The sequence below is a fragment of the Myxocyprinus asiaticus genome, chromosome 50 (assembly GCF_019703515.2).
Source record: "Myxocyprinus asiaticus isolate MX2 ecotype Aquarium Trade chromosome 50, UBuf_Myxa_2, whole genome shotgun sequence".
Classification (NCBI taxonomy): domain Eukaryota; kingdom Metazoa; phylum Chordata; class Actinopteri; order Cypriniformes; family Catostomidae; genus Myxocyprinus; species Myxocyprinus asiaticus.
In genome coordinates, this window is record NC_059393.1 from 2114060 (window position 1) to 2136463 (window position 22404).

General features: G+C 36.0%; 1 protein-coding gene across 6 annotated transcripts in view; it reads right to left on the minus strand.

Annotated features, from left to right (window-relative positions):
• Positions 1–532: 532 nt before the first annotated feature.
• Positions 533–22404, minus strand: part of LOC127438736 (uncharacterized) — an 80583-nt gene continuing 58711 nt past the window's right edge. Inside the window, exons 5-7 of one of the 6 annotated variants that reach the window (XR_007896807.1) lie at positions 5936–6026; positions 5514–5551; positions 533–1200 (exon numbers count right to left, since the gene is read on the minus strand). The gene's annotated coding sequence lies outside the window, so the exon portion shown is untranslated. The remainder of the gene's footprint in view (positions 1201–5513; positions 5552–5935; positions 6027–22404) is intronic. The other 5 variants (XR_007896805.1, XR_007896806.1, XR_007896804.1 and 2 more) reach the window with 5 other exon arrangements.

Here is a 22404-nt window from a genome sequence, read left to right on the forward strand (position 1 = left end):
GCCTAAATGGCTTCATTGTCATTACCCAGTTTTTGTTAGTAGCTTGTAGTGCATGGAGGGCCAAATTCCCCCCAAAAAATTAATCATTAAATAAATAATAAAATGAATCATTAAATACATAATTAAGTAGTTAAAAAACTTATATATATATATATATATATATATATATATATATATATATATATATATATATATATATATATATATAATCATTAAATGTATCATTAAATCGCAAAAGAAATTAATACATCCTTTGCATTTTTTGAAAATGGATGCAAACTAGTGCTAAAATGAAAAAAATAAATAAATTGGACATTTATTGATTTCTTTAGTGATTTAATTATTAATTTAATGTTTTTGTAGTTTTTAACATTTTAAGTGTGTATTTAAATATGTATTAAAATATTTAAATAATGATTTCATTTTGATTCATTTGGCCCTTGCAGCTTATGAAACCACAGTTTAAAAGCACCTTATCAAACACAGGAAAATAAATAAAGAAATAAGAAAACAAAATAAGGGGGACATTTTTTTATATATATATATATATGTAAGACAATCCTTTATGTGCAAATAGTTCCCTGGGTAAACAGTCTGAAATATGGTGTTTGAAATCTCATGATACTAATAAGTCTAATGATTAGGTCTGCTTTTAGCTATTATTGTTTCTACGATTTCAGAGGACAATCAGATATAAAGCTATAAGAATTACTTTTTTTGTAAGATTTGTCTTTTTATTTTAGAAAATGTATTAAGTGCATTGAATCTCTGAAAACAAAATTACAAACCAGCAATCTACAACCATTTTAGAATATTCTATTTTTCGATGTATCAAACAAAGAACAAGAGTTTCTGCTATCAAAGAGAGAGATTAGTAAAGATTATTTTTTGAAGACAGTTATCTTGCATTGTAATATCTTATATTAAACAACATGGATTTGAATTCCTTTTAAAGTAACTAGCCACGTATGGCAGAATGACAAAAGCATATTCCATATACACAATCATTTCAGCACAGATCCAACTCTTGTGTTCACTGGGAGGTCAAAGTTGATGCAGCACGTTTGCTGACACTGCGGTCACCGGTGTGCAGCTCTGGCCCTCCAGTTGATGACGAAAGCAGGAGAATTCAGCTGAAGCATTCGAGGGTCACATCCTGGCTACAACTGGACCCACAGGTTTGGACTGAACCTATAAGACCTAAAACAAACACTTTCATTAGGAATTTGAGAGTGATGGAGCTGCTATCTCTCACTATCACTCAGGGCTATAGTTTAGACTGCAAACACTACCTGAGGGAGGGGGGTTAGTTGTTTGATCATAGTGAGATGCAGACAGAACTATCAAAAACAAGCACAAACTATTATAAAGTCATATACACTCCAGGATCAGAAATCAACAAGGGGTTGACACAAAAATGTCACCTAAAGTTTTTTTTTTAAATAAGAGGGCAAGAAAATGCTCCCAAAGTGCATTCCTGTGAAGAACAAAACAGTTACAGAATTCACTATAGACCTTTTTTAGGATAGTAAAGAATAGAAATGTAATGCATTCTTGAGTTATGTATGTTTTGTAATGTAATGCAACTGCATTTACAAAAGGAACTCTATTCAACACAGAGTCCAATGTTTCCAGCTAAAACACATACTCTCTGGAGTATGTTGAGTAAATTAAAGACCCTGGAATTTTCTCATAATTGGCCATTTTATCATTTTGTTACAGGGAGCTTATTCTGAAGGGCTTCCCAATATGATTTATGAAATACAATTAGCGTGAATTATTTCACTGGGCTGTGCATATCTGCTGCACTACATTGAAATTATATGTAAATACCGTTAGGTAATTGGAAAAACAGTGAAGAGCATGTCACCAAAAAAGGGAAAATTGTCAGTGGATTGTGGCTTTATCTCCCCCACCACCAATAAATATTCCAGGGGCTTCCCTTCCATCCGCTCTATTTTTAGCCAGTATCCTCTTTGTCAAACAAAAGACACTGATGAAGTTGATCTCTTTTCCAGGCCAACTAATTGCTTAGTTAAGATTACCACATATTTGGTTGGTCAGAAAAGGACTGTTAATTTAAATGTAGATATAAACAGTAATGCTAATATTACACATGAATAATCAGTGAGAACAGAATGTAATAATTCCAAGTAATGATATTTTCAAGTTCTTTTTAATCTTTGATAAGTCATTTTTGCAAAGGCAAGCATCACTGGGGTAAGAGATTTTACCCTAAATATAAAACTTTGGTGCACAACTCCTCCTGCACCGATTGTGCTGCAGACATGAATGATAGTGAATCATGTGGTGTGATGGTGAAAGGTCTGTTTCAAAGTGATCAGATTTTTGCCTTGTTAAAGGGTAGTTGACCCAAAAATGAAAATGTACTCATCATTTACTCAATCTCATGCCATCCCAGATGTACAGAATTTCTTTCTTCTGCAGAACACAAACAAAGATTTTTAGATGAATATTTCAGCCCTGTAGGTCCATACAATGCACGTGAATGGTGATCAGACCTTTGTAGCTTCAAAAATCACATAAAGGAAACATAAAAGTAATCCATAAGTGGTAAAATCCATATCTTCAGAAGTGTTATGATAGGTGTGGGTGAGAAATAGATCAATTTTAGTAATGTTTTTGCTCTAAATATCAACTTTCACTTTCACTTTTACTGTACATATGAAAGTCACATGTGGTGCCTGTTTAGTTTCACTTTCACATCTGAAAGTGAAAGTTGAAGTGGAGATTTAGAGTAAAAAAGGACTTAAATATTGATCTGTTTCTACCAACACCTATCGTATCACTTCTGAAGATATGAATTTAACAACTGGAGTCATATGGATTACTTTTATGTTTCCTTTATGTGATTTTTGAAGCTACAAAGGTCTGATCACCATTCACGTGCATTGTATGGACCTACAGAGCTGAAATATTCTGCAGAAGAAAGAAAGTCACACATCTGGCATAGCATGAGGGTGAGTAAATGATGAAAGAATTTTCATTTTTGGGTGAACTATTCCTTTAATGATCAAACAGGTGAAAAAGTGGGAAAACTCCATTAGACTTTAGGAGGGACCTGAACCATATCTACAAACCAGAATATCATAATTGACTTGGGGGTTGGGCAGGACAACCTAGCAACCACCTAGTAACCACCCAAAACACTCTAGCAATCATCTAACATCACCCTAGCAAGCGCCTAAAACATCATAGTAACTATTTAATTTAGCAAGGCTAAAATATCAAAGAGATTTGCAGGTGAGCTTTTTTGACTTGGGGTCAGTAAGCAACAATATACTGTAGCAACCAGTCAAAACACCCTTGCAACCACAAAGAACACCTAAGCAACCACCTAACAACACCCTAGCAACCTTTGCAACCATAACTGCATAGCAACGCACTATAAAAACAGTCAAAAAACCTTAGCAATTGCATAGCAACAACCTAACATCCACCCAAAACAATCTAGCAACCACCTTAAAACACCACTAGCAACCACCCAGAATACCTTAGCAACCATTTAGCAAGTCTAAAATATATTTTGTATGGAGTTCTATTTGTGCCACAATTCTGCATGTGCAAGATGATAATTTAACAGCACAGAAATGTTCTGTGTGGACAAAATGATATTTAAAGCACACAAGATGAGATTTTGAGAGTACTAAAAGGTGTTTTGCACACGCATTAACTAGTTTTGCGTGGTAATGTATCTTCTTGCAAAAATGAATTTGTACTCGAATAAAGTTTTTTTTTTTTTTTTTTTTTTTTTTTTTAATGGGAATTTGCACAGGATTCTGAAATTAATGTAACTCCATTGTGTTTTGCATGTGCAAGATCTCACTCGCTCTCTCCTCATACCCACGCTACATGCGCTCAGCTTTGACTGCTCATTTGTTCAACAGTGTCACAGCGTTAACCAGCCAAAACACTCTAGCAACCACCAAACAACACCATAACAATCACCTCCTAGAACACTGAAGAAACCATTTGACTAGGTCAAAATATCATAGAGACTGAGGGTGAGTCTTTTTTTGTTTTGTTTTTTTGGACTTGGGCCAGTAAGCAACCATGTAGCAAAAACCCTTAACACCCTAACAGCCACCTAGCAACAACATAGCAACCACTTAACAACACCCTAGCAACCACCCAGAACACCTTAGCAACCATTTAGCAAAATATCTTAGAGACCTAAAGGGGCTCTTTTGACTTGGGCCAGTGAGCAACCTGCCAGAACATCTAATCACCTAGCAAGCCCCTAGCAACAACCTAGAAAACCCTGACATCATGGTGGAAAGTTTTCCACAGGCAAACACCACTTACATTTTCTCAAAAAAATCTAGATAACTGTATAATGATAAAATTATATATAAAACATAATACAGAAATATGCATTTTATGAATCCAAGATTAACTTTCTCGATTTTAGTCTCTCTTCTTTTCTCAGCAAGGTTATATACACAATATTTTTTCTGTCTATTGAAATATTTTACAAAACTTTTTCTTGGTGTTTGAGTGAAAACACCTTAACATGCATACATGCTCTTAGAAGTCTAGTGACAAAGTCTCGTAAACTTTCAACAGCCCTTTTAAAAGAGAGCAGAGAGTTATATACTACAGTGTTGTTCACTTTTCTCTCTCTTTTTCTCTCTTCCTCCTCTAGAAATATAGAGGCAATGCCTTAAGGCTTTCCAGTTCCCATTGTGAGGGCTGCCAGTTCTGTTTGGGCTCATTGTTCTCAGCTAATCAGCCGTGGCAAATGTGGAGCCCTCCAGCTCATTATGTATTCACACTCAGAAGTGACCATGGGATGTTTTTCGGAGTCCCTGCCCCAGCGTGGGCTGATGAATTACCTGCCTAGACGACACCTAGCAAATCCCTTCGGTTGCCGTGGCAGTGCTTTCTGATAGGACTGTCGTGTCATCGTTCATCCCGGTGGTCAAACAACCCCCTCCTTCCCCTACGCCCAACGACCGGCTTGAGTTTCACCATTGCCGTGTCATCTTTCAGCACCTCTGCCCCCCCTCCACACCCTCTACACTTTGTTTACAAACTCTTGCTAACTACGCCTGCCCTGACGAGCTTATACAAGAGCTGTTGGCAGTAGTGTCCTACATTTGTGCTTCGTGTTCCAAGGTAGAATGTGATATCAAGTCTAAAGGATACAATATTCCTTTGACTTTCTCAAAAGATAAAAGGCAATCTTGAGTAAAAGCTCAAAAGTGGTTTATCTAAAGCAGCGTTTCTAAACTTGGTTGGTTGTGACCCAAAAAAATGAGTCGCAGGTCTGATCTGATAGGGTCGTGGACAGCAAACAATAGTCATGTTGCAATCCAAGTTATGAACTTATGCAAATAAAGTAGCGTTTCCATCCCATGTGTTCAAGAGAGCAAAATCGTCATTTTCAGGACAATTGGCACAAAATGTAAAATGTAGCCACTGTGGCTCTTTTGTTTAATACAATAAATTACTTCTAGTTTAAAGCATGCAGACAAAATGCTCTTACGAACCTCATATATGCTTGCAATCGGCAGCAGATGCCTTGTATCTAGGAACAAAAGATTTTCAGACATTTCTGGGAGATAATTTTAGCCAATGATTTGATGACAGCCTTTGGAAGAATAACCAGAGAACCATTGAGGTGTTATGCAATGATATTAACAATATTCTCTGAGCTATTATTGTATTCACATGGTTTGTTAAGGCAAAGTCACTTGACTTTTTAATGCTCATCAACATTCCTTTATAAATTATATTTAAATACGTTTCGATCGTAGTTTATACATGTCTTCTTATCGCATAAAATAAATAAATATCTAGCACAAACATGCATTTAAGTTTTTTTATGCACATTTTGGAGATTTAGTAAGTAGTAGGGGGTTTCGGCTGCCAGTTGTACGGGTTAACGTGACAATAATTTGAGTTGACTCACCCATCCATTCCCCTAATCCCCTGGATATACTGCACTCATACAGGTGTCCACACAATCCAATTATCACTGCCATGCTTGAGTAGAAAAAATACTAGAAAAAAGAGAGAGAGAAAAAAATCAAGTCAAACATCTAATGTCAAGTTTTCTGAGTATTCATGTACAGTCAGTATTCCTGTAATTGTTCATTCCAGATTTTAAGGCATGTCTACTGTGGTGTGGAATCTGTTATTGCATATTTACATGTTTGCTGAAATGTATGAATGGATCCTCTGGTAATGGAGTAGCTAGCGAGTTGTTCTACATTGTCCTTTTTGAGTAAACCAACTTCACTTTGAATACCATGCTTGTGGAACACACTTTTGTAGGCAGGTGAAATTGATATTAACTTCCCTTTCGTTTTATTGCTTCATTTCCATTATTGATATGTGATACACTCAACAAAACACCAAAACAATGCTGGGAACCACAATCGCAGGTGCATTCATGAAATCCGTGATGTGAGCCAAGGAAAATCTCATCCAACCATCTTGCAACTCACAAGTTGTGGAGCTGAGAAAGCGAGAGTGTCCCCCCACTGGTCTGGTCACTAAACTAACAGCAGTGGGCTGATTTTCAAGCATGTAATGTGCTTTCTTTCTCCTCCTGCTGTTGTTGAAGGTGGGGGCGTGAGTTTCCTTCCGTGTAGGATCCCACTGTTTGCCCCCCTATTGGGACAAAGACCTTAGATAGAGGATACACCTCCTGGTACACTCCCCCTTCAAGGGGCATGTTAAGGACTGCGGGAAGAAGTCTGAGAGAGTTTCCTGACCCAACACCCATTGACTACCTCACAAACATGTTGGGCTAAAGTCCTGTCCATGCAGTTGGTTTCACGATGGTAAGACCCTCTTGACACATGGAGCCAATCCCACTTCCACAATGGATTCTAAAATCCATCTTTCAATTAGAGCAGCGATTTCCATCTGGTTTTGCATCAGAACCCAGATTTTATATTGAACATGATGGCATGTCACGAACCTGTTCATGTCGGCATCTGTCAAATTTGGCTAGCTTTTCCTAAATGAAAGATTTGCACCAAAATGCTGTAGCATTTGATTGGACAGACAACCTATAAAGTCTACAACAAGTTATAGAAAGTGTGTTCCCCAACCTTTTAAAAGCTAATAAGCCTATTTATTTGGCTATTCCTACTATGGACAATTTTATAGTTAGTTGATTTGTATTATTTTCATTCAGCATTGTTTTAACCTGCTGCCCGCAACTCAGTAGACATGCAACCCATTTTGTCCTTGTGACCACCTTGGTTCAGAACCACTGTCTGAAAACACCCCCTATGCTCTTTCTTGCGTTCCTCAATGTCTTAATGGTTTGATTCAAGTGTTCGACTGTAGCTGGAAGCGAAACAGCGCTCTTGTTGACTTTAATTCTGACCTTCTGAAGTTAGTCATTTGTCATTAGAGCCTTGTGTGTTTGAATTGTGGTTTCCGATATATCTCTCCCATTCTTATAGCTGTCTTATACTCATATCCCAGTATAGTCCAAAGTAAACCAAAGTGTCATTAATTATTGGAAAACAATGGGATGTATGGCCACAGTCACAAAAGTCCTTGGAGAGACATAACAAGTTGATAAGCAAACCATGAGTCTTAATTGGTCTGTGCTAAACCATCATGAGCTCATTTAATGACAGCAAATATCCTTATGGGAGTTCCATTTGAGCACCAACAAAAACGGTGTAGCTCTGCAAATATAAACCCACGTCTCTACAGATGAGTTTGAGGGTTAGATGCTCAGCCACAGACGACCAAAAAGGAATGTTGACAGTTGGACTTTGACCCAATAGTTTTTTAATGGTGTTAAAAATATATATTTTCATGTCTCAATTGTTTTCCACTGAGACCAAATTTCGTCATCAGCGCAGTCAGCACGTGGCCCAGATTTTCTCGACATGCTGACAGTCCTTGTCTGTGCGCATCGTCTGCAAATGCACCTGCCATTGACTGTACTAAAAGTGTATTGAAATGCAGCTGTATTAAGCATGCATCAAAAACGTTCGTATTCGTTTGCATTCAGGCATGAATGTGTTCAGCCTTGCGTGATTCGATCCAGAATCCACAAAAATGAAGTAAACCCAGGCCTATAGAATGGACTGAATGGTCAAGTAACCAATTGTGAGTCACCAAGTCACTACAGTACGGTAAGCTAACCTTGCCAAGAAATCTGAACAGGGAACTGTTTGTAATCATACAATACCGAAACGTGTTCAAGTAGAAATGCTACTGGAAGCGTTACTTAGAACCTGCTGCTTGAAAAGCGGCTATTGTTCCTGGGCAGTATTTATCATTGCACAGGGTCAATACTCCACCAGATTGAAGGGTGAGAAAAAAGAACTTTATAAAGCAACAAGTAGTTAGGAAAGAAAGGAAATAGTTCACATGGACTTGCTACATTCCAAGAAGTTAGTGCTGCCCTTCCACCCCTCCATCAGTTGGTAACTGACAGGAAGTTGAGCAGGGGTCACAATGGCCCACCATGATCCAGAAAAAGATACCCCAAACTGAGAGGAACCCTCTGCCATCACCCAAGAAATGCATTCATGTATCTGAATATTTTAAGAAACACATCCTGAACCATCCTTGGAATTAAGTCAACTATATAGAAGAAAGGATGGAATTAGAGAGCTTCCATTCATGGATTCAACCATGCATCTTGTTTGTGTATCTTTAGAATGTGGGAATTTGGTGAGGAGGCCATTGAAATGGAAGATGTGGGTTGGATACGTGGACAGGACTCTTTCATCCAAAGCATTTTTATATAGAATAGGTTAAGTGTAAACTAACCAGCCCTGATGACCATAAGGTTTGGATATAGAGTTACCCTTGCCATGTCCAGACCTGGTCAAATTCAAATCATTTGTATGATAATTTTGTGTTTTTATTATTGCCATTATTTCATAGTTAATAAAGCTTGTTCCAACAACATTTCATTATCATAATGCAGTGATTCTCAAGTTTGTATGTTAACATTATTTCAAAGTTAATTAAGCATGTTCAAATTTTCATTACAATAATGCAGTAGTTGTCAATTTTGTACGTTGACATTTTGTTTGCATTATTCTCAATGGTTCTTGTCATTAGATTATTATTGTAATACAGTGTTGTACTGGATTACAATGATTCTTTTAGTTAAATCAAGACATTGAAGAAAGTACAACAAATAATACATGGTAAATACTTTACAATGAACATGTTCCTTTTTTTGCATTTCAGTAGTGAGAATGAGATTTGTTTTGAACTAATTGTCATGGAAATAATGTTACTATAAACCTAAAAATTTTCTTTGAGGAACGTGTAATTATTTATTGATTTACTTTGACATTGGGGTGAACTATGTTCATGACATGTTGTTCACCCTATATGTTTTATAATACACATCCAGTAAAGCATTATGTCAACCCTTGCATTGTTTGTTTCCCAGTTTACTTAACTGGAACTAGTCTAAATGAAGCTATATCAATTTTTGCTGTCCCCCTTGAACACCCTATTTTTCATTATGTAGTCAAAAGAAAGCCTTGTTTGCTCCCCAAAGACAAACCTCTATTGGAATTTTTGTTCAGACTTGATGAATCACAGAGCTCCTCATAAGACAGTTTTGCCTTTTGACAAAGTTTGGGGCCGCGGAGAAAGAGCCGCCTTGTGTGAGACTTCACAGTACAGCTGGCCCTCTTTCCTCCAGTAGTTTATTAGACACGGCCCTTAATGAATGGGAGCTGCTGTTACAGTAAGTGACAAATACTCGACTTATCTTGCTTGCCACTAGCGATCTCACATATCCACTGCTCATAATTCCTCCCATCATAAAGAGGGCTTGTTGGGCACTGGCAGCATCCACAATACTGCCTTCAGAGTCAGTTCATGCCATCCCTAACTGTGTTTTCTGGCTTTATTGGGGTACAGTAGCATGAGGCTTCGTTTTGAACACTGCGAAACAAACAGGTCCATGTAGGGTTAAGCGCTTAACAAACGACACGAGAGAAAACAGCACAGCCCTGACACTCCTACAGTGGACATCTCTTGTTTCTAATTGCTTAAAAGAAAATAAAAGGAATGAAATGTAACCGGTAAACATTGTGATGGTATGAGTCAATCAGGTCTGGGTAGGTTTCTCGCTCTACAGGGTTTTCAAAGGTTGCTGCTTTGACGTGAACTGTGATGCCAAAAAATAATAAAAATAATAATTCAAATTCTTTTTGTTTCTTTTTTCATTAAAACTATCTTAAAATCCTTAAAACAAGATACATTTACTTATTATATAACAAAATTGGGTGACTTGTTTTCAGACAATGTTTTTTAAGTTCAAACTATTTACACTCACAGTAACAAGAAATACATTATTTGCAAATATGATAAAACTTCAAGATATATTCTCTTAAAACAAATTAATATATTTTGCAATTTTGCTTCTTAAGTCAGTGTATCTTTTTTGAAGGATATATATATATATATATATATATATATATATATATATATATATATATATATATATATATATATAATTTTTATTTTATTTAGTATTTTACTGGTAATTAAGACAAAATCAATGTTTTGCAGCACAAATATAATTTTCTCTCATTAAAATGCTTTGCTATATTGCAAAGATGACGTCTTATCTGTTCCACGTTTGTGTTTTGAAGCTACATCTGTTAGAAAGCAAAACACAAAAGAAAAACAATGTCATGGTGCGTTCAAACGTGAACTGGTTTTGCCCTGATCACGTGCTGCTTCTTTTTCGAGAAAGCAGACAGATTTGAAAAAAACTTTCCTAATACTGCCTCTAGTCTGGCTGCATATTAACTGTAATTTTGCCTTTGCTCCATTAGAAATATTTCATTCAGTGTGTAATCCTGATTTGCAAGTAAAAACATGAGAGGGTTTGGTGTGTCACAGTCGCAGTATTAAACAAACAAAGGTGTGTGTCTCGTTTGAATTAGCTAGTTCTGTTAACATTTCAACCTGTGCATGAGAAATTAATGAGTGGCACGCATACACATCTGCAGGGATATATATATATATATATATATATATATATATATATATATATATATATAGACCCCTCAGCACCTTTATTTTTTTTAAATAATGTAATAAAAAAACTTCCATTATTAATTATTTTCACACAAATTATGTTGCTCCATCAATATTATATTAAAATATGTTTTCAATCTTCATACACTTTGCAGCTAGACAAAAAAAGCTACTTTTCCTTAAGTAAAACATGTTGTGTCAGATATTCTTAAAATAAATAAATAATTTGGTAGCATCTAAATTAACTGGTTTTATAAAAATAAAATATATGATGTAATATGACAGTCAACCTGACTACATTTGATTACACCAAGAAAATCATTTTCTTCCTTTCTGCTGCAGTTCTGAAATGACATGCTTACACCAATGATGCTAAAAGCTTGAGTTTTTGAATGTTTTGCTACTTAACATCACAAAAACAAAAATACATTTTTTTAAGCTACAGCAAAGTGAATGCCTTCAGAAGACTTGGAATACACACATGTATAATATAATATAATATAATATAATATAATATAATATAATATAATATGTGTGTGTGTGTGTGTGTGTGTGTGTGAGTGTGAGTGTGAGTGTGAGTGTGTGTGTGTGTGTGTGTGTGTGTGTGTGTGGGCAGGTTTAAGTGGTTTACGAGGACTTTTTTTTAGGTTACAAACTGGTAATTACAAGGGTATTATGCTATAAATGTGGTTTATGAGGACATTTCTAGTGTCCCCATAATTCAAATCGCTTAAAAAACATACTAAATGATGTTTTATTGAAAATGTAAAAATGCAGAAAGTTTTTTGTGAGGGTTAGGTTTAGGGGTAGGGTTAGGGGATAGAATCTATAGTTCGTACAGTATAAAAATCATTATGTCTATGGAGAGTCCTCATAATGATAGCTGCACCAACGTGTGTGTTTGTGTGTGTGTTTGTGTGTGTGTGTGTGTGTGTATGTGTGTGTGTGTGTGTGTGTGTGCGCGCTCTCTGGTATGTTTGTCCCAGTGAAAAGAGGGCCTGTGTTCAGCCCAGCCTGGGCCCCTGTAATGCTGCAAACACCACGGATTTGGCCTTCTTTTGTTGTCCTGTGTGCTGACATCACACACTGCTGATGGGCTAAAATCCCTCGTTCTCTAGCACCAGCATTTTTTAAACAAAACTGCCATGCCACTGATGAGTAATGCCAACTTGCCAAAAATACCTCATTAATCATCACACAAGCACACACAACAGACCCCCCTAACAACACAGAGCGGCCCCCAGAAATCCTAATGGCAATCATACTCTGTTTCACAGTCTGTGATGACATCGTGCTGCATTTAATATAATAAAATGTTTAGTTGTGGTCCTGAATGCTGATTGGTCAATCAAAATTCTAATCATAATAAAATACACAAAAACATAATAACAGCTATGACATGAAACACCTGTTCACCAGCTACAGTATATGCCACTGCATAGCACCCATAGAGGCCAACTATTATCCTTAATTAACATGTCAGGGACAATATCTTCTAGTGGAACGATGACACTTTGTGAATATGTTTAGAGAAATAACAATTTAATGAACAATTTTGTGCTAAAACTTTTATTATGTAGTAGCCGCAGCAGAAGACATGTTAGCTTTATAGTCAAATAATTCACGTTCCTCATTGTGTATGATTCACTTGTGCACATTTGTGCAAGGTACTGAGATTCATTGAAAAAAGCTGGACAAATTGAACATCAACTCTTTAGATCATAAGGGGATGAGATCTGGACTATTATACATTACTTTAGGTTCTGTTCTGTTATGTTCTGTTAGGTTACGTTATGTTACATAATAGTATGTTACATTATTTTATGTTATGATTACATTAAATTATGTTATGTTATGTTATGTTATGTTACGTCATATTATATTATGGTACATTATGTTATGTTCTGTTGTGTTATGTTACGTTGTTACATTATGTTATGTTACATTTATGTTATGTCCTGTTGTGTTACATTATGGTATGTTCCATTGTGTTATTTAACATTATGTTATGTTATGTTACGTTGTTTTATGTTGCGTCATGTTCCCTTGTGTTATGTTACATTACGTTATATTAAAGTATGGTACGTTGTGTTGTTCCAGTATCTTATGTTCTGATGTGTTATGTTACGTTATGTTACATTGTTACGTTATGTCACGTTCTGTTTCTTTTTATTCCGTTACATTATGTTTCATTGTGATATGTTTCACTATGTTATGTTCCGTATTATGTTACATTATGTCCCGTTGTGTTACGTTACGTTATGTTCCGTTGTGATATGTTGCGCTATGTTATGTTCTGTATTATGTTCCGTTATGTCCCATTTTATTGTTACATCATTTCCTGTTGTGTTGTGTTATGTTACGTTCTGTTGTGTTATGTAATGCTATGTTATGTTCCCTTGTGTTGTGTTACGCTGTGACATTACGTTACGTTGTTATGTTACATTATGTTATGTTATGTTACGCTATGTTATGTTTTGTTTTGTTATGTTACACTATGTGACAATATGTTACATTGCATTAGGGTACACTACACTAGTTTTATTATATTGCAATACGTTACTATCATGTTCCTGGTCTTTATGTACAAAATTCATTAGTGTACATTATTCCAAAGGATTATTATTATTTGTTTTTATTTTTTTTGTCTACATAAGTTTTAATCAAAACTTGCTTCACCTCCGAAACAACTTTTCTTTTTCCCTGACATCACCAAGCCCCCTTATGCTTCAGTTTCTCCCTCTAACCACTTTTCAGCATCCAATAAATTTCTGATCAATAAAATCAAGTGCGGTCATACAATTTGTCTCATATGTTATGAATATATCTCATATTTATATTTTTCTCTCCTGTTTCATTGATGAATATACCTCATATTTATATATTTTTCTCTCCTGTTTAATTCAAATATACATACATAATTGAAATAAAATGAGTTGTGAATTCCAATTTATGTTGACTTGATACTGTAGATACATACAGTATGTGTTTTGGACAGTTCCTCCTTCCCTGTTCATCAGAGCTTGAAATTATGAACGTAAGGATGTTTGTAACATCAATAAGCATTGTTCAAACAAGATTTATTAAGGCAAATGAAGGCAACACTTGTATTTACTCGCAATCTTGGAGAAATGTTTACAAAGAAAAGGAAAGGTATCAATGATGGCTATGTAGTGAAACGTAGGTTTCATTCTATAGACAGGGTGAAAAAACCTAAAAATGGTGGCAAAGGTGACATTATGCTGAGGTAAACAAACCTACATACTCACACACCCAGCAAATTTTCTATCACTCATTTGAGCCACAAATGAATCGCATGACGCTGTAATAACAGATTGAACTCCTAACAGAAGTAAAGAGAGCGCTTGAGATGTTCTGCACCCTAGCTATGAGTATATCGCAGTTCACTTCTGTCATAACCACACCAACAATCACACACTCTGGGCTTTCTCCAAGTATTATCTCCTCCAAATAGCAGAATGTTTTTTTTCTAAGAGTTTCCCAGGGGTCCAACATTTCTGAGCAGTGTTTCCCATTTTTTTCTGCTGTGATGTGACAAGAGTGGGATGATACCAGCTCTTAGACCCATCGTCAAAGCTGCACTCAAATGCAATCAAATACAATCAGCAACAATCTGGCACGCACTTGCCACACTACTTGCTTGCTGAGTGCCCAGCAGACAGCCTCAGTCTGTTAAACGTGACAGATGGAATCGGCCGCCGAGAGTAGAGCCCGAGCTCTGATCCACATTGTGAGTCAGTCCTTTGATAGCGCCATATCCCCTGTGACCGTCCGAAATCAGTTCAAATCACCGAGCAGGTTGACTCAGATTTTCAGGGCCGTGTGTAGTTTGGCCTTCCTGAAAGTGAGTAGAGTCCTTCATCCAGATATGAGGAGGGGCTGAGATCTGGTCTATCCTGTATGATTTGTTATGTTACATTGTATTGCGTTGCATTATGCTGTGCTGTCATTATTCAAATTTATGCCAGTTTCAAATTTACCAAAATTAATTGGAAAACATCTGGAAAAATATCAAACATCAACTCTTGAGATCACGAGGCTATGAGATCTGGACTATCATATGTTACGTTACGTTATGTTACGTTATGTTATGTAACGTTGTTATGTTACATTACGTTATGTTACGTTATGTAACATTATGTTATGTAACGTTATGTTATATGTTGTTGTTATGTTATGTTATGTTATGTTATGTTATGTTGTTGTTATGTTATGTTATGTTATGTTACGTTACGTAACGTTACGTTACATTATGTTACGTTATGTAATGTTATGTTATGTGACATTATGTTATGTTATGTTTAATTACATTACGTCACGGTATGTTACACTGCATTAGGGTTCACTATGCTAAATTGTGTTACTTTGTGTTACATTATTTGTGTGTTACGTTACATTACTATGTATTGATCAAACTTAGTGTTTTTTTTTTTTTTTCTCAATAAAACCAACTGATATCATCTACTACCACATATGTTATGTTCCATTATGCTTTCATGATTCAAATTACTGAGGTTCACTGGAAAAAGCTGGAAAAATGTAACATCAGCTCTGGAGATCTTAGGGGGATGAGACCTGGACTACCCTATTGTATGTTACATTACATTGCATTAGGGTTGCATTACTTTGCATTGTGTTATCTACTATTATACAAATTTGAACATGCAGTTTCAAACTTACTGAGGTTTCTTTCATAAAACATAATTTCTTACCAACTAAGGTGGCTGCCAACTGAGATCTGGCATTTTATGTTACGTTACACCATGTTCTGTTACGTTACATTGCATTATCTGTCATTATTCAAATTTAAACTACAGTATTAAGTGTGTAATGCAATGTACTGTTAACCATGTTACTTGGTTAATTGAAAGAAGTATGTTTTTTTTCACTGTAATGAATCCCAATAAGCTTAAAACTTAACACTATAATATACATTTGAATAATGACAGATAATGCAAAGTAACGTTACCGAACATCACGTATAATATAACAGATACATTGTGTTATGTTCTGATTTTATGAGCATTGGAAAACAAAAGTAGTTTACACTGCATTGCACAACACTATGTTACATTATCTGTTCTTCTACATACTTAAACACTGCAGTTTCAAACTAAGCGGTGTTTATTTAATTGGGCAATCCCTGCCCCTTTTATAAAACCAGTTAAAGTGGTTGCAAATCCGATCATCAACCATGGTGTAACACTTCAGATCTTTTGTATTTGAGTAGCTTATGCTCAAAATTGTGGTGAAGTTTATGGACATTATTCCTAAGCTGTGTATTTTGTGAGGGCCACAGATCAAGGCTGTACTGATATTCACCAGCTCTACTCCTCAAACCATTCTGACTTTTAATAAGGTTTTAATGACCACTTCTAAAACACACCCCAGAGCTGAAGATGCTTGGGGTCTTTCTGTGCCCACCCTCCGACCCCTTCTCAGTCTCTCTCTTTGCTCTAAGAGCTGCAAATCTGTCAGACCCAGCTAAATTCTCACCCAGGTTGTCAACCGTGCTTCTCCAGGACAGGGTCACAGGGTTAAAATCGATTTCACAGGCCTCCTGGTGAGCGTAGGCTGCAAACTGACTCAAAAAATGTATATCAGTCTTAGAATTGCCTACCACCCAGAGTTAGGTTGAGCTAGCGCTCCCCCAAAACATCCCAGGCTCAACAGAAGTTGGCACAGGCAGAGGCTGGGGTTGTTGACCCTGCAAGCTGACCTCTTCAAACTTCAACTGAATTGTTCTGGCAGTTTCCACGGTGACAGCCCACTCCAAGCTTATCCTGCTTAGGCTGAAAAGGGGCACAAACTTTACTATAATCTCCTGAGCAATGATACAAAAGTAAAAAAAAAAAAAAACATCAAAAATAATTTACAACAACTGGGGGAAAGAAAAGAATAGAATAGAATACATTTTTCATGTTTTATGAAATATAACACAAATCAGGTTCTTCAAATCTCACCAATTTGGGTCATGCAGATTGGATAGTGTGTCAGTGAAATATTCCTTAAAATTGGGTCATTCAGATCATATTTCAGCTGTCACAATGAACTGTATTTCAACACTGATTTCTTTCCCTTTCAAACCGCAGCTGACATAATTTAGTAAGAATTTTTATTCCTCTGAACATGCTGAGAGGTTATCAGGAATTATTAAAAAATTGCATGAGGTTAAGAAAAGCGTTTGTACATTTCCTGTTGCATGAAAGTGAAAGCTGGTGCTGCTTAACCAGTGCACAGGCATTCATTAACCCTGCGACAAAACATTAATTAATGTCTAGACTCTTAAACTGCATGTTGGTCTCATGACACAGACCATGAATTAATTTAATCCACAGTTGCAATGATTCCATGTTGAGGAGAAGCTCAACAAAATACACAATTATTGATCAAATGGTTGACACAATATAAGCTGTGTCTAAATCTTATCTTTTGAGTTATGAACTTCATATTATGTGGCAGGAGCAATTCCAAAAACTGCTAATCTGTGTCATGTCATGTTCTACAGATAGCAATACAACACACAGTAAATGACTCTGACACATAATCAATACAAAGAGCTCTACTGCTGTTCATGAGATGGCATGAGACCAGTTCTGTGGCTTCTATTTAGATCAGAAGCATAAATGATCAAACGTAAAGGAATGCTCACAAATGTAATCCTCCAAGCAAACAATAAACACATAAATACATCAATTCACAAGTTTTGTTGCAGTGCTTTTAAGCAGAAAAACATCATGAGTTTATTGTAATAAATAAATACAAACACTGCTGTGCAATTGCATATGTAAGTACAGAGTTTTACAGTTATACAAATGAATAACATGTTCTTAATATGCTGGGTATAGCAGGGCTAAAAGCCTCCCAGGGTGGAAGGCACTTCTGATTTTATAATCTCCCAAAACAATAAATAACAACAAATCCAAGATATCATTGCACGCATTGCCTAAAGGTTGATGTGACATTTAATAACTTTTTAAATGTTGCAAATGTATGTAGCTAATGAGAATCCTGACCAAAAGGTAAAAGGATAGTGTTTGGAGTAAAAAGCACCCCTGTGGCAGGGGCAAAGCCCATAACACATTGTTTTTCTTAAATGGGGCGAATAGATTTGTTATGAAGAATGTTCAAAGTGTGCTCACATTGACTGATCCAATCACAGTGGAGATTCATTTGTTTATCAAATACTTGAGATGTTATGAAATGTCAACTGTGATTGAAATGAACAAGAAATTGTGCACCCTTTTCTGAAGTGGTTATTTTGATTAAGCATTATCTTAATTTGTTACTCAAAAAGCATCTTGCTGTCTGAAAAAAAAAAAACAAAGTGCATAAGTTGACAACCTTTGCCCTATAACTATTGCCCCTATATCAACACTATATCACTATAACCCTCCTCGCCCACTTTTGTTAATGTATTTGAATAATAAAAACCTGCCTGTATTATTTATTTCCACACAAATTATGTTGCTCCATCAATATTACATAAAAAATATATGTTTTCAATCTTGATACACTTTGCGACCAGAGAGAGAGAGAGAGAGAGAGAGAGAGAGAGAGAGAGAGAGAGAGAGAGAGAAAGCAAATTTTCCTTAAGGGGGTACTTTATAGCCTCATTGTAGTACCCTGATTATTTCTGGAACACCTTGTTATTACATATTGCAAAGTGCTACCAATAACCCGATACAAAATAAAATGATAATGCAGGCTTTGTTTTGGATAGAGTCGGCCGGAGGGAAACCAGCACTTGGGTTGTTGGCAGATAATGCCATAACTGCCCACCAACTGTTGCATGTTTTAATGGGACTCACTGTGTTTCTTATGTTAATTGGGCAGGTTGAGCGCAAAGACAGTGAAATCTCATCCTGCGACTAGATTGGCTTTTCAGAGGGAGATGTCATTTGGCTGAGCTCTGATCGCCTCGATAGGGAGATAGGCACCTGATTCAAATGGTTCGCCTGTTCCCTCTAGTCACTCGATCGGCGTGTGAACTCTCTTATTTACAATCAAATGCCCTGACCGGGCAGCACACACTTCACTATCTCCTATCACCCCACAGGACCAACAACACCCGCTTTAAACTCTCCCAACGAGCTTGATCAAACCACTTTTCTTTTCTTTTTTCTTTTTTTTTTTTTTTAATTTCGGCAAATTTTGAAATGCTAGTGCTCAAGACCTTTTTGCGTTTAAAACAGGCAAAATGTGTTGGTGGCATGTTTTTTTCTTCATGCATTCGTTTGGAAGCATTTGAGATTAACGAAATCTGGCGCACAAAATAATATAAATGTCCATAATTTCAAACTGTCATTTAGTTACATGCTTTTGTTTGCTCCAAATGTGTGTCATATTTAAAGCGTGAACGATCGAGTAGCTCTCTAAGTCTGAATAATAATAATAATAATAATAATAATAATAATAACAATAATAAAACTTTACATTCCAGAAGGGTCTCTGAGGAGAGCACATTTACAGTTTTAAGACCCACTAACCACGCTTGAGTATTAATTAAAAGTGACCTAAAATGCAAAGTGTCTATTTATACATTATATAAGAAAGATTTCGATGAGTTTTATTTTCTGTCAAGTGTGTGTGTGAGTGTTTGTGTGTGTGTGTGTATATATATATATATATTATTTAGCATATATGTAAATGGAAAACTGCCATTTCTCCTTATTCCTCCTTAAATTCGACTTGGAATAATAAATGTCAATCGACATCAAATATTTGATCGGATTTAAAATAACGCGTTTAAATACCTTTGCTTTGCCTGCTCCGTTGAAACTGGCCTTGTGGGATTAGAACTCAAACAATGAGGCCTTTAAATACGTTAAATCTACTGTAAATATTTAATGTTTTGTTCGTACAGGCTTGATTAAAATTCTTCGAATCGAATATCTAGCCGATCCATTCGATTTAATCCGTTCGAATTAGTGGCTCAAAATAATCCTTAAGTGAAAGTCGCTTGGGGAAAATCACCATGGCATGGGCAGAAAGAGCTAAAGTGATGTGAACATTTTGAGAAAATTAGTTGTCAACAAGCCCACGCGTTCCATTCAGATGACACGGGGGTGACCAGAGAAACATAATGGGCCGGTTAAGGGGCCCATTCAACGTCCAGACAAACTTTTGTAAACCCTTTCTTCTGAAAGAACACATATGTCTGGTTGGTCCAAAATTTAGAGAAATGTGTCCTGGGAATACTTCCAAATAATATAATATTTCGTTATACAAACGTATACCACCGATTTCACCAATCCACTTTGGATCTTCAAGATCTTCTGATTTGTGAGAATTTCAGATTAGCTTCTTAGATTGCCTACTGTTTAAAAAAAAAAAAAAAAAAAAAAAAAAAAGTCAAACACTTATTAACAAATAACAGGGTTAAATGATGGAGTTGACGAAGAATATGATCTTTTTAAAGTAGGATGACCCATTTGCTTTTAGTGCCATTTATCAACATATAGGCTATGTACAAGTGAAGCTTGAAATTGGGTGGAATGAGGAGAACAATGCTCTGCTGTTTGTGAGGGTCAGCTAATGACAACCTCCTAACAGCCCCCCAACCTAATGCTGGGAAACTAACAAAAACTGATTTCATATGCTGAAGATCATCCATGCAACAAGTGCGTCATAGCTGTACATATTCACCAGATGACTTTCGGAAATGGGAATAATAAGGATTAGATTATTAATAGATTACGTTTCTGGAGCACTGATAGCCAATCTGAAATTTAAAAAAAAAAAAAAAAAAACTTAAACTTCCCTTTACGTCGCAACTCAGTTTACACATCTTTAACATTAAAAACAATACGAAAGTATTTCACGTTCACGGTATTTCGCTACATTTTCGCTAAAGTAAAGCTTCATTTTCGCTGATTTCGCTGATTTCTGAGCTTTGAAATGGTTTCAAAACTTCTGAAACAAAAGTCATTTGACTATGAAAATTAAACATATGTTGCATATTAATGTATACTAATTTTTACGAACCAAAAACGACGCAATTAAACCTTCGAAAGGTTTATAAATGCAACAACAAAACGCTCTTTAGGTTATACAGCCAATGATGTTTTGATAAGGGACGGATAAATTAGTCAGATGGTTAAATGAATGTCCCTTTCTTGCACACATAACATTAGAGTAGTGTATAGTAATCCCTCAATATCGTCTATCTCTATGAGACTCAGTGGTGCATTAAAAGCATGCTTGATCCGCATCTCTGTGACTGATCTGCTGTATAAAAGCAGAGATTGTTCCACACGTGGGGTGAAATACTTGCACCTCAGCTTTGCATATGGCCAAACTTGTTGCTCCGCATAACGATACAGAATAGATGCAAGTGCTCATGTTACTTGTTTTAGGGACGGACTGATGTGATCAGAATAAGAAAAGATACAAATAAACTGTTTGATTCGTTATATGCTGTTGGAAATGCAAAACATGTTCACTGAAGGTGTAAAAATATGTAATTGTAAAAGCAGTGCTCTTATTGCACTAAAGCACAGCAAAGTACAGAAACGTTTTGAAATGTGAAATATTTGAAAGTGAAATGCTGCACGGAATGATGCCCATTATAATGAAGATGTCTCACAAAATGACAAATCTTTCAATTTTTTAAAGATGTTGCATTGATATATACCGACGGGGAAAGTGGAATAAAACTCTAAACATAAGATAATGAAATCTCCACAATGAGTCTTACATTATTCTGCACTGAAAGATGTCCAAAGTCGGAAGCAATCCAGCGTTATTAAATCATAAAAAGATGGTGATTTACATTGTTGTCGAGACAAAGGACCAATTATCCACGGAAATGCTGCCATTAATGACGTGTTAACTCAAATGTGTAAGAAAACAAATTGTTTATATTTAAGACATATCAAAATAATTGTTCGCGTTTGACAAAAGTGTAAAAGTGGCGTAAATCAGTACTGGACAACACAAACAAATTAAGCATGTAGTAGGCTATATGCTCACAAACATTCCAAAGTGTGTGTTCTTTACGAGTATCAGTGAACAGCACGTGTTATGGGATAAAGACGTTTCTTTCATGCATATTGTTGAGAAGAATTAAACTAAAAAAGTAACGTTGCACAACAAAGACTCTGACAGCTGAGAAAAAGGACTGGCATGCGTGAATATGATGACAAGCTCTTGTCGTGCCACAGTGTCTAAGAGGATCTTGAGTAGAATTCTAACTGTACTTTGATATTAAACAAGGGTTATGCTTTCATCCCTTCCGTTTCAAACTGTCCAAAACAGATTTTTCACACACACGCACACACACACACGCACAATATATATATATATATATATATATATATAACTACATTGGTTATTTCTTAGGCAGCATCTAACATTGTCAAA